This window comes from Pinus tabuliformis, chromosome Q (assembly GCF_031772625.1).
Source record: "Pinus tabuliformis cultivar Carrire ecotype Pingquan chromosome Q, CPIR1, whole genome shotgun sequence".
Lineage (NCBI taxonomy): Eukaryota > Viridiplantae > Streptophyta > Pinopsida > Pinales > Pinaceae > Pinus > Pinus tabuliformis.
In genome coordinates, this window is record NC_142296.1 from 278,196,349 (window position 1) to 278,206,957 (window position 10,609).

Consider the following 10,609-nt stretch of genomic DNA (forward strand, 5'->3'; position numbering starts at 1 on the left):
ACCATGGACCAACCAGACATGGTTGAGTATTTTCAATGCAATGTTGTGTTTAATCCGATTTAATAAACAGAACTTCAATTTCCATGTACAACCCTGTTAGAAATTTAATTAAACGGGTGATATAAACTTTAGTGATTACAACTATAATTTGTGGCATGGGTATCTCTTGTACTTCCGTAATTATGTTTTGCACTTTAATCAATTATAATACTAAAGTTAAGATAGATTTAATCCTTGGGTCATGGTAAATAATTTTTTTTTTTAGATGGTTACTATGAATTATAATGTTTTTAAGAATAGGTGTTACAATTGGTATCAGAGCCTCAGGTTACTACTTTGAGGCCTGAATGAATGATCTTAGAAATAACAAATAGTTATGATGCACAAAGGAGCAATAGACGCAACAAGGGACAAGGAGTGGGATCAATCCCTTCCGGTGGAACTACATGACATAACCCGGAAGTGTGGGTACAGCTGGGAGAAGCAACTGCCAGCACCAATGCTATTTTATTAGAAACAGTCCAACAGTTACGAGAAAAAATGCAAAGTCTACGTGCTGATAACGAAAGATTGCGTTTGGAACAAGAGAAGATTATGAAAAGTTTGTCAGATAGACAGAATTAGAGGTATCTAGACCCCAGTCAAGGAGAAGAGAACAAGACGGAATATCATAGACAACAAGAGGAATGCTCAGAGTCTAAAGGGGGACAAACCGGTAACGGGGAAGAATCAGATAACGTTTCCAGTAAAAAGGGATTAAAAAGACAGAAGACAAAACTTCAAGGAGAGTTCAAAAATATCAAACCACCGATCTATAACGGTGAGGCTGAAGAAGCGACAGAAGCCTGGTTAATTAATATGAATAAATACTTCCATATATATGAATATGATGACAACTTGAGGGCAAGGTTAGCAATTTATTAGTTACAAGGCAAGGCCACCCTGTGGTGGGAAGAAATCAAAACAGTCAAAGAAATTAATGAGCAGGAGGTCACCTGGGAACAATTTCAAAGGCATTTCAAGGATAGATATTTGACTGAATGATTTTATGACGATAGAGCAAAAGAGTTTCATGACTTGAAACTAGGACAACAGACCATGGATGAATTTATAACCAAGTTCACCTCCCTATTAAGATATGTGCCCTATATACGTGAAGAAAAGGCTAAAGTTCAACACTTTATCAGTAGTTTACCCGCCTTCATGAAAGAGAAACTGGAATTTGATAATCCAAAAACGATGGACGAAGTAGTCCGAAAGGCTCGGATCTGCTACCAGCAAATGAAACAGAAAGGTGAAGTAAATAAAAGTTGGCCGAGTAAGAAGGGGCATAAATTTTTTGCAAATAATAAGAATCTAAAGAATACAGGTACCAAATATTCAGGGCGGAAGGGACCAAATGGGTCTGTTAACCGAAACCAGCAGAGGTACAGACCTCAGAATGAAATGAAGCAAAATGAAGCATCAAGTAAGTTGGAAAATAGTCAGATTCCCAAACCTCCCTTGCAGTGTTGGGGCTATGGGGAACCCCATTACTACAAGAATTGTCCTCATAGAGGGAGAGCAGAACCTGTTGCAAATGTACATGAAGCTTCTACTGTTGGTGACATGGCACGGAGCATACCCCAGATTAATGTAGCATTGGAAGACCGCCAAGCAGATTATCAACCCTCGATGGTGGAACCAAAGGTAAAATCTTCAATCATCTTGTTTCCATTTTAATAGATCCGGGTGCTAGCTTGAGCTATGTCAGCCCCAGAATAGTTGATATTTTCCACCTAAAAAGTTCAAAATTTAAGAACCCTTGGTTGGTTCAACTAGCCACAGGTGCAAAAAGAAGAGTCCGTGCAAAAGTAGAAGACTGTGAAATAAAACTGACAGAACAAAAAATTAGGACAGATTTAAATATATTACCCTTAGGTTCCTACGATGTCTTGATAGGCATGGACTAGTTGGAACGGCAGTGGGCTTTAGTAAACTGTAAAGATAAGACCATTAATTTTCTGTCAAATGATGGTACCAGAATAGAAATTTAGGGTGTTAAAAGAGAAGTCAAGTTACGACCTGTTACAGCTCACTAGCTAGCAAGATGTATGTGCAAAGGTTATCAAATCTATGCGGTCCAAGTGGGGTATACAAACTCCAAAGATAAAATTTCAGTCTTGGAGAAAATACTTGTAATCCAAGAATTTAGGGACGTATTTCCAGAAGAAATTCCAGGACTACCCCCCAAGAGGAACCTCGACTTTACCATAGAATTGGTCCCTAGAGCTGGCCCAGTCTCCAAATCTCCCTACAAAATGAGTGTTCCCGAGTTAACTAAACTCAAAATACAGCTATAGGAGCTGCTTGATAAAGGGTATATCCGACCCAGTGTATCCCCTTGAGGAACTCCGGTTTTATTCGTAAGGAAGAAGGATGGTACTCTACGGCTATGTATAGATTTCAGACAACTGAACAAGTTAACCATCAAGAATAAGTACCCCTTACCCCGAATTGATGATCTCTTTGATCAGGTCAAAGAAGCAGTAGTATTCTCAAAAATTGATTTAAGATCTGGATATCACCAAATTCGAATTAAGGACGAAGACATATATAAGACTGCCTTTAGAACACGCTATGGCCACTATGAGTTTGTAGTCTTGCCATTCAGACTTACTAATGCTCCAGCAACATTCATGAGTATGATGAATGGAATTTTTCATCCATATCTAGATAAATTCGTCCTTATATTTATTGATGACATTCTGGTGTATTCCAGAAGCATGGAAGAACATAAAGAGCACCTTCGGATAGTGCTGCAGACCTTAAGAGAAAACTAGCTATTCGCCAAATTAAGCAAGTGTGACTTTTATAAGGATCGGATCCAGTACCTAGGACACGTCATATCCTCTGAAGGTATAGCAGTTGACCCGGAAAAGATAAAAACCATCATGAATTGGCCCGTCCCAACCAATGTGGCAGACATACGCTCTTTCATGGGTCTTGCGGGTTATTATAGAAGGTTTATAAGGGGGTTTTCTAAAGTCGCTTATCCAATTACCTCCTTACAAAAAAAGGGAACAACTTTCAAATGGACCCAAAGCTGTCAAGAAAGTTTTGAAAAGTTAAAACAATTGCTTACCACAGCTCCAGTATTAAAGATTGCAGATCCGGAAGAAGATTTTATAGTATGCACAGATGCGTGCAAAGAGGGCGTAGGTGGGGTTTTAATGTAGAATGACAAGGTTATTGCTTATGAATCCCGCAAGCTAAAAGAACATGAACATAAATATTCTGCTTATGATTTATAGCTAACTACGGTGGTTCATGCTTAAAGGTGTGGCAGCACTATCTGTTAGGAAAATTATTTTTGCTCAAGACAGATCACAGCAGCCTAACCAATTTCTTTAAACAACCTACCTTGAATGCTCGCCAAGCTCGGTGGACTGCATTCTTAGGCGAATTTGATTTTGAGATCAAACATTTGAAGGGAAAAGAAAATAAGGTGGCGGATGCGTTAAGTAGGAAACTGCACCATGTCTACGAGATTTCATCTAGTCGAGTGGAACTCAGTTTTTCTGAACAGCTAAAGGAAGCGGCACAGAAGGACCCTGAATACAGCTACCTTTGGCAACAAGTAAAATCTGCTCAAAATTCAGCAAAGCAGAAAGAGTATAGTATTAATTCTGAAAATTTATTGCTATTCAGAAATCGTATTTACGTACCTAATCAATTGTCATTAAAACATACCATGTTAGATGAGTTTCATAGAAGTCCCTATGCTGCTCACCCAGGTTATCAAAAGCTCTTCTTTGCTATTAAGAAAAGCTATTATTGGCTTGATATGAGAAAGGGCATTGCTGAGTATTTAGCCAAATGTTTGGAATGTCAGCAAGTTAAAGCAGAACACCAACACCCTGCTGGGTTACTGCATCCTTTACCTATCCCTGAGTGGAAATGGGACACAATAACTCTGGATTTTATAACTGGACTACCTCGGTCTAAAAGACAAAAATGACTCCATTATGGTTGTGGTAGACAAATTGAGCAAGACAACTCATTTCATACCTGTCAAATCCACATACCAAACAACCTAAATAGCGGATATATTTATGAAGGATATTTTTTGGCTACACCGTATGCCCGAGTCATAATATCTGATAGGGATGTCAAGTTCATCTCTGCTTTTTGGAAAGCATTGTTTACTGGGCTAGGTACACAAATCCATTTTAGCACCGCTTATCATCTTCAAACTGATGGACAGACCGAAAGGGTGAATCAAGTGGTAGAGGACATGCTGCGTATGTATGTAATGCAACAACCTGGAAAATGGGAAGAGTATCCGCATTTAGTGGAATTTTCCTACAACAATGGTTATCATGAATCGCTTAAGATGAGCCCATTTGAAGTGCTCTACGGAAGGAAATGTACAATCCCTACAAATTGGGACAGTCCGGAGAAGAAGATGATATTAGGACCAGATATGCTGGAGGAAATGGAAAGAACCGTGAAAAAGGTTCGACAAAATTTGAAGGCTGCTCAAGATAGGAAGAAATTGTACGCTGATAAAAATAGAACCTACCGGGAGTTCCAGGTAGGAGATCATGTGTATGTATGAATTAAACCTAAGAGGAGTACATTGAGATGGGGAAAGTGTGCCAAATTGCCCCCCCCCCCCACCCCAGTTCTGTGGCCCGTTTCAGATTCTAGACAGAATAGGACCAGTGGCTTATCAATTAGCCCTACCCAGCCACATTCGGGTTCATAATGTATTCCATGTTTCCCTTTTAAAGAAATATGTGTATGACCCTAGACACATCATAAACTGGCAAGAGCTTCAGGTAAAAGAAAGTATACATATAAAAAACTATACATAGATAAACGTACACAACAAAGAATCTATTTATTTGAGCTATAGTGCTTATGCGCGTGTCAATTAAATAACGTTTGTTCTTTTGACAGGTCGAACCCCTACGCATACTCGATCAGAGAGAAGTAATGTTGCGGAGGCGAGCTATCATCCAGGTTAAAGTGCAATGGAAGCACTTTAGCCTGGAAGAAGCCACTTGGGAAGATAAAGACTTTATGCAGGAGGCATATCCTGAATTGTTCTAGGAACCGATGGAAGAATGAACACCGGGGACGGTGTTCCGCTAAAGGGGGGGAAGATGTGACATCTTCAGATCTTAAGTTATTTTACGAACATTTTATTGTTTTTGTTTTTACTATTACATTTGAGTGAATAGATAAACAAGTTGATTTTGCGGTGTTATTAATTTAAAATTTAATTAAGTCAAGATATAGAAATATTAATACGATTTCCATGAAAGATCTAAAGAATTACTGATGAACCTTAGTAACTCTCTTTTCACCTGACAATTATCAGTTATCAGTTAAAGAAGTAGTTACCCCTTACCTATCTTCCTCTTACAAAAAGGAAGAGAGAAAGAGGAAGGGGGGGTTGGAAAACCATAAAGGAATTCCTTGAGTTGAACTAAGTATGTCAGTGGGAATGACCTTGAGAGAGAATTCCCTGGAGGAAGAAATCCTCAATTGCAGGCTGGACCTAGAGTCCTGAGGCTGAAGCAATAAAACTGATCTCTTAAAGAAAACTGATTAGTGGGAAAAGAGGAGCTTGGGGGGAGAATATTTGGACTTCATTGCCACATTTTCATTGAATGGGTAGAGAGGTTCATTTGACAACAATTTAGACTTTCAATGGCAGATACGTGCAAATTTTTGCTTGTGTTTATGATTGCTTTTTGAAGGAATGTGAGCCTGTTTTTTTTTCTCGGCAATACTAACTACTGATATATTAATATGTACAGCAAATACTTTACATCCAAGGAAGCTGGCTACCCATGGCCCAAAGTGACTCCATCGGTGGCATTGACCGTCTCATGAAATTGCCACGCAGGGCAATGTTAGCAAAAAGAGCAAAATGCATGACACTGAGAACTATCCGACTCACACTATGATAACCCACGCAGGGGCATCTTGAAACAGATTTGTGACAAAGACAAACAGGGACATTAACCAGATCTGCATGGCCTGAAGGCATAACCATGAATTGACAAAAGACAAACAGTAACATAAACCAGATACCAAACACACCACTTCGCGCCCACTGCGTCCGTGATGACCGCGAGTAGGACTTAGTTACAAGACGCACACCTATCATAAGAAAAACACGAAATTGACAAGTAACCAGACCCCAGAACCCGACATGAAAGGACCCGACCTGATAAAAGAAGGCAAAAGCACGAGAGCGTTGATGGGAGCTAGTCCTCGGACTCTTCCTCCATGATTATGCGCCCGCCTTCTCCTTCAGAAGCGCTTTCCCCCGTAGCCAGTGGACTCTGCGAAGGGGATGGCTGGTCATGGCCTCGAAATTGGGGGTGAGGCTGAAGACGTTCTCCTCCAGAAGTGCCCGCGACAGTGGACGGTTCCCCCACATGGAGCTTACCTTTGCCTCTCTCGAAGCTGGCCACCGAATTCGACTGCTCCCCCAGTGGGAGTTTCCCCTTACCATGCTCTGTGCCGTCCTCCGCCAGAACCAGTGATGACCCCTCATCATCCTTCGCGGGAATTTTGGTGAAAAGCACAGAGATATGTGCGTTAATCCCTTCATTGTCCTCAGAGCTGCCCAGTGAGAAGATAACCGAGCCAAATGCTGGAAGCCTGGGCTCCCCCTCAACGGAGCTGCCAACTTCCATGACTTGGCTTGCAGGAATTGGGTTAGCTCCCATTCTTCTATAGCAATAAACACAACAACAGTGGTGATGAATGTCTGCTGCAGGTGGGCGGGAGGATTGTCCACGCCCAGAACCTCTCCTGCAAGGCATTCTTTCGCGCACCATGATAACCTCCCTTCCCTTGAGCTGAACACCGGAGCTTCGGTAAAGATTGTGAAACCCTTCCGCCGCTTGCTACCTCCCAGATACAACCAGACGGAGCTCCAAAGAGCGTAAACACATGCCAAGAGGCGCAGGGATGAAACCAAACTCACCCCAGCTCTCCACCACCCAATTGAAACATAGACTATGAACATTCCCTGAACCGCATTGTGCTGCCATCGCCAGCCAACGTTTGCTTTTATTCTCATAGCCAATTCTTGAGAAGTGACCCGCATTGAATGCGTTACTCAGGCCTGCCATCATCTCCAGCGGCTCCATTAAGGATGCCCTGAAGCCTCCCTTAATCCTATATTTCGACGGCCCGGGGCATTAATAGCCCAGTCCTCGTCACGTGGCAGCGTGTGCTTGTCATGTGGCACCGCTCCCTTCACTCCAAAGACACCCGCATCCGGGAAAAGGAATGTGAGCCTGTTAATGTTGTTCAAGTAGATAATAAATTTTATTGTATTTAGGATGGTATGTTTCCCTAACCTCACCTGTAGCTAGAGGTGAATGTAATGAGGAAGTTAATCTTGAATTTCAGATTGTTCTGAGAATATGAGTATTTGTGAATAGTTAACCTAAGTATCTTGGTAATATGTTGTTTAGAGGTTAATATAATGCCTTATATACAGACCAAAATGTATAGACACTTTACCTTGCTACCTGAACATAATAATCATGTTACCTAAATCAAGAATCTGTGCAAGAATGGGCTGAACACCGAATGTATCATGTAATAGTCTTTCAGTATTAAACTAGCCAAGAATTTAATCATATATGAATGCAAATAGACGAATTATTGCGGTAAAGAATGACTTTTTCCAAACAAAAAGATAGAGTATCTACCACTGATAACGGTTTTAGAATAACTCAGACCAGCAATTTAAGCTTACAACAAAGATTAATTCTATTAAGCGAACCAACCAAATATATTAATGATAAACCCAAGTATAATCACCTATATTATGAAATCATTCCAGCTGTTACAAATAACCATGAGAACGAGATGCATGCAGAATAAATTCATCAATAATCGAAATGTATATACCTGGGTCAACTGGGAAAGAATTTCAAGTTGATAGTAGATATTTAATGCTAGATTTAGCAAACATAATCCATTATGAGAAAAGAATTATCGAGTGCAAGAAGAGACGGCTATAACCTAGGTACAAAAACCAAATAAGGAAGCTTATGTTTAAAGACAACAAGAATGTGATTAACAGCCATGTAACCCTTCAGATTTGTTCTAGCGGCAGTCCTGGGAGGGATGCCAAGGAACGACATTCTGAAGGACGAGCAAACTCTGGATAAGGAAAATCGTATTCCATTAACATAAACATTAGCTATTAACAAAATGATTAGGAATAGCATAATCCGCACAGAAATTGTCATATAGGAAGAAAGAAAGTCAAGCAGAGTACTGCTGATATAGTTAATTCGATAATGGTTATAGCAAGAACAAAATACAAGTTAGAAATTGTGCCAAAACTCCCATTGGGAGGTTGCTCACGGAGATATGACGAGATCAACAGTCTATTCCAAAAGTTCGAGTTAATTACAATAAGGGTTTGATAACCGAAATGCAAAACCCTCAAGAAAGAAAACCCTCATACAACTGTTAAACCTATTCTAGCAAATTTTCCCAACAAAAGGAAGGCCTTCATACCCGCATGTTTTGCGACGGGAACCCGAGTCTTCTAAGGGTCTAGCACTCACGCCCATCCTCCAGTGGGTCAAAACCCTACATCAAACACTGTAATAAGATTTACAACAGGAATATGAAGAAACATGGTTGAATAACCCAGATAATATAAGCAAGATAAACCTTGACCACTTATCAACATACCTGGGGAAAGGTAGGTGTAACAGTGGTTCTCAGAGACATAAGCTCCGGGTACCACTATAGACACAATGCCTGCAGAAAAGATGGGTTAATGTTAATACCTTCAACCAAGAATCATATGTAAAACCGTTAATTTAGAGAATGAACTTAACTAGAAAAGAAACATCCGATGTAACCTGAAGAGAACAAATGACCTTGGGATGTCAGCGTGCAGCTCCCAGGCGAACCAATCAGTAAGTTGGAACTCCAGGCAGGCCCTCCACAGCGCGTAGCAGACGAAGAAGAGACGGCCTGAGCGAGGTTATCGTAGAATTCACTGGGATTTTCCCAGGTTACAGCTCCAAGAGCCACAATAAGCAGAATGACTATGAACAGAGACAAGGCGCCAAATCGTAAGGGTAGACCCTCGAGATCCGACGAAGCATCGAACTCAACGGCTCCATCAAAAGGTAGCTCCGGCAATAGATGGCACGCGATTAGGATGAGACCTGGCAGCTGGCAGCCATCCAACCGTGGACCAAGCAGACATGGTTGAGGATTGTCAATGCAATGTTGTGTTTAATCCGATTTAATAACCAAAACTTTAATTTCCATGTACAACCCCGTCAGTTAATTAAACGAGTGATATAAACTTTAGTGAGTACAACCGTAATCCGTGGCATGGGTATCTCTTGTACTTCTATAATTATGTTTTGCACTTTAATCAATTATAATATTGAAGTTCAGTTAGATTTAATCCTTCTGTCATGGTAAATATTTTTTTAGATGGTTACTATGCTTTATAATGTTTTAAAGAATAGGTGTTACACAACCATAGTGATATAAAACTCCTACTACGAGTGTCGGTCATGGGCCATTCAATTCGGAGTTCAAACAAAGTTATTTGAGATGCTTATGCAATCATGTTTGACCCTAACAAGAGTAGTCCGTTCTAGTTCATTACTAGATACAAAATTTCATTAACAGATTTTTAGGTATCGAGAGCAATTTCAAAACCCTAGTATTAGCGAAGTAAACTCTTCATGGCACCTTTGAAAAAGAAAGGGGATAATGTTAGGTCGGAACCTGGTTAAGAAACCATAAAGCCCTTCAATTAAATACGGGAGGCCACAATGTTGGGTCTTACCTGCAATGGGCAGAGAAACAAACACAAAGGAGATCGATAGGGAAAATAATTGGGGTTATATTCTATTAAAATAGTCATACATGTCAACAACAGGGAAATCAAGAGTCAAACCCTAACTCGAGTTTAGGCCCAAAGGTGCTTTGCTAGAGACTCTTATCCATAAAGACATAAAACAAAAGTGTTATGTTAAAGAAATAGAAATCTTGGAATTTTCGGACTATAATGACCAAAGACATCAAACATCTTCTTACTTGGACAAGGTTGTCAACAAAAATTAGGCCCACGACTTCTCAAGTAGAAGAGGCCCTCGCCAAATTCCTAATGGCACGGTTGAGAGCCAATCGAGAGCCTAACAACCATAAAACAAAAGAAACAAATTTATTTACACCTTCGCAATCAATAAATATACAAGGTAGAAAGAACAATGAAAAGGTCACCTCTCCTAACGAATGGCTAGTACTCAAGGAGAAGGAGGCAATGCGGTAGGGGCACAACGCTTCTTAAAAAAAACAAGTACCTGCACGTAGGCTTAAACAACAGAGGTTTCAACTAATACTTATATAACACTCACAAGAGGTGAATGGCTAACTAACTTACAGGCGCATAATTTCTACCGAGAGGCAACAAATGATTAATACATGAACCCTTACCTCTGGCAATAGTAGCTAAGTGGAACAACATAATCCGTTCATGATAAACCAGTCCAGTTACTAGCAAAAAGAAAATCAGCTAATTTGTATGAGAGAGTTGTAAAGCCTC

General features: G+C 40.3%; 1 long non-coding RNA gene across 2 annotated transcripts; it reads right to left on the reverse strand.

Annotated features, from left to right (window-relative positions):
• Window positions 1–8,274: 8,274 nt before the first annotated feature.
• LOC149219308 (uncharacterized) lies at window positions 8,275–9,270 on the reverse strand. Of its 2 annotated transcripts, none has more exons than XR_016248685.1 (3): window positions 8,901–9,270; window positions 8,728–8,796; window positions 8,275–8,622 (listed from the first exon to the last, which is right to left on the reverse strand). It is a non-coding gene; the product is annotated as an uncharacterized LOC149219308 (long non-coding RNA). The 2 variants fall into 2 exon arrangements; XR_016248686.1 differs by having other exon boundaries at window positions 8,275–8,634.
• Window positions 9,271–10,609: the final 1,339 nt, after the last annotated feature.